The following is a 2,456-nucleotide window of genomic DNA, read 5'->3' on the forward strand; positions in this document are numbered from 1 at the left end:
TACATGCCTCTATTTCTATTGAGACCTGTCTTGCTTGCTGTTCTAGGTACTTTTTTTTTTTTTTCTTTGGATATTTACTGTGTGATAAATAAAGGTGGGTGTCCAAATCAGCTCAAAGGCAATCTACATTTTAAACGTTCGGGTAAAAACACACTTGCATCTTCATATACAAATATGTAAAATGTTTGCAGCAAATTCTTTCCCAGGAAGCCAAAACATAACCCAAATTGACAACTGTTTGCTTTATGGTTTTAGCCAAGCATTATTCTTGGCTTCCTATAACATTTTGTCGTATGTATGTGGATTAAGGCACACTGGAAGACTAATGGAAAAGCAACAGACATAACTTTCATCAGACAAACATCTGGATAAACACGCAGTTTTTAATTTCTGCCTTTAGTAAAAGTGTTTTCATGCGTGCTATTAAATTGCACTACTTAGGTACGTGCTGGCACCGATACTTAAGGCATGTAATTATGCTCACACGCATATCATGCTATGCTTCATTTGGCCATAAAAGAGTTTTACTACATTTTGAAAAGAATCCAAGACACTTGCAAATTGGATTCGCTTAGTTAATTAAAAATAAAAAGTCCTCTTCATAATGGTTTTCCTTTCTAATGTAAATGTTAAATATACCACGCACTGATTATACAAGATGTGTCAAGAATATATTAACTATATACATCGGGTAGGTTTCAAGTCAGTTTACAAATTAATTTATATATCATGGAGTTGATCTTGAGCTGCAAATGTTCCACCGACCTGTAAACTATCAGAATTTGTCATAAAACTGCTATTTAATCAAAATAAATTAGGCTATACATTTGCAAATTATCAAACTTCTCCCAAAAATGTCTAAATTCAATACATCATTACCTCATAGATTCATGATTTGTAGGTATATCCCATTATTTAATTTAGCCTGCTTTTCCGAGAATTCAGCAAAGTTTTGAGGCAAAAAAAATAAAAATACCACAATTGTAGTTAATCTTGTGCAGATGGGACTTGCAGGTTAGTCCAGACACAAAATTGGGGCATTAGGACTTAGTACCTCTGCAGCCATCTATACACTTTGCATGAGACCTGAGCAGAGAGCAGTAGGTCTGCAAGCTGTGGGGTTTTCCTAATTCTGTGTTTTCAATAATTATGCTCTCTTCAACAGTATTTTTGTAAACTGAAATAATTATAGGACTTAAAATTCAAAGTCCTACCGTGCAAGCAAAGCCTTAGAAGTTATTCACCAGGCAAACCTGGAGACTCCATGGCATTTTTACCAGCGGTGATTTTCAAATTTAAAGGAAAACTCCATTGCCTAAATAAAAATAAGTGTTTAGTGATGTCCCCCCAATGAAAATATACATGCATTTATTTATGCATTATTTGGTGGGTATATCTAAAAACAGCTTAAAAAAATGTAGATATCTTCTCTGAAGTCACAAACTTACTAATACAGATCAATGAGAAGTATTGTAAAGACAGATACTCTGGGCAATTGCCTGCTTTTTGAGCTTAGCTCCACTGAGCTATACAAACCAGATAAGACTGTTTTTATGATTGTCAGCCAGTGAGTTGTCACAATTAATTATCTATTGAAATCTGCACTTTTTGTACCATGAAATAAGCGGACACACTCTTCCCACATACAATACTCCAGCAAGCAGAAGTGTTTTAGGGGCCTGCAGTGTCCCTTAAAAGTAACACTATAGGGTCAGAAAAACAAATGTGATCCTACATCATTAACACTATTTTGATGTCCTGGCCACATTAAATAAGTAGAAAACTCATCTTTATTCCTGCACCGCAAGGGTCCACCAGCACTGTGCCCATCTCTGATCTGCCTCCAGAATTGATGATCTCAGCCAATCCAATGCTTTCACAATTATTCAATGCATCCCTACGGCGAACGTATAGTGCCTCCATGCACGTTGTGCAGCATTTACCCAGGAAGCACCTCTGGTGACTGTCTGTTCCTAAGGGACACCTCCGGTGGCAGTCAATGTAACTGTGTTTACAGCAAAAAGCCTGCAGGGATTGACTATACCAACCAGAACAACAACATTAAGCTGTAGTTGTTCAGGTGATTATAGTGCCCCTTTAAAGTCAAAATAGTAAAACTGGAAGAAGTCTGTTAAGCTTTCAGTTCAGTTACTTTGACCTTAAATTTTATATAAACGTTGAATTCATTTTGAGTTCTCACTTTAGTGTTGGTTGTTTTCTAGTTTGGAAAAAAAAAGGATTTTTTTTTATATTCCTTATTTTTGTAGTGCTCAGGATTACAGTCAAGAATGCACAACCAATTCACAATATAAATGCCAAGGCAGAATAACCAAATGATTACGAAATGTCGATGGTACAGCACTTTTTATATTAGAGAAATAAAGGTAAACAGGCTTGATTTACACGTCTGAAGCTTTGCGGGGAAGTTTAGGTCGGAATGGACAGACATGTAAGGA

Source organism: Pelobates fuscus, chromosome 6 (assembly GCF_036172605.1).
Source record: "Pelobates fuscus isolate aPelFus1 chromosome 6, aPelFus1.pri, whole genome shotgun sequence".
Classification (NCBI taxonomy): Eukaryota; Metazoa; Chordata; class Amphibia; order Anura; family Pelobatidae; genus Pelobates; species Pelobates fuscus.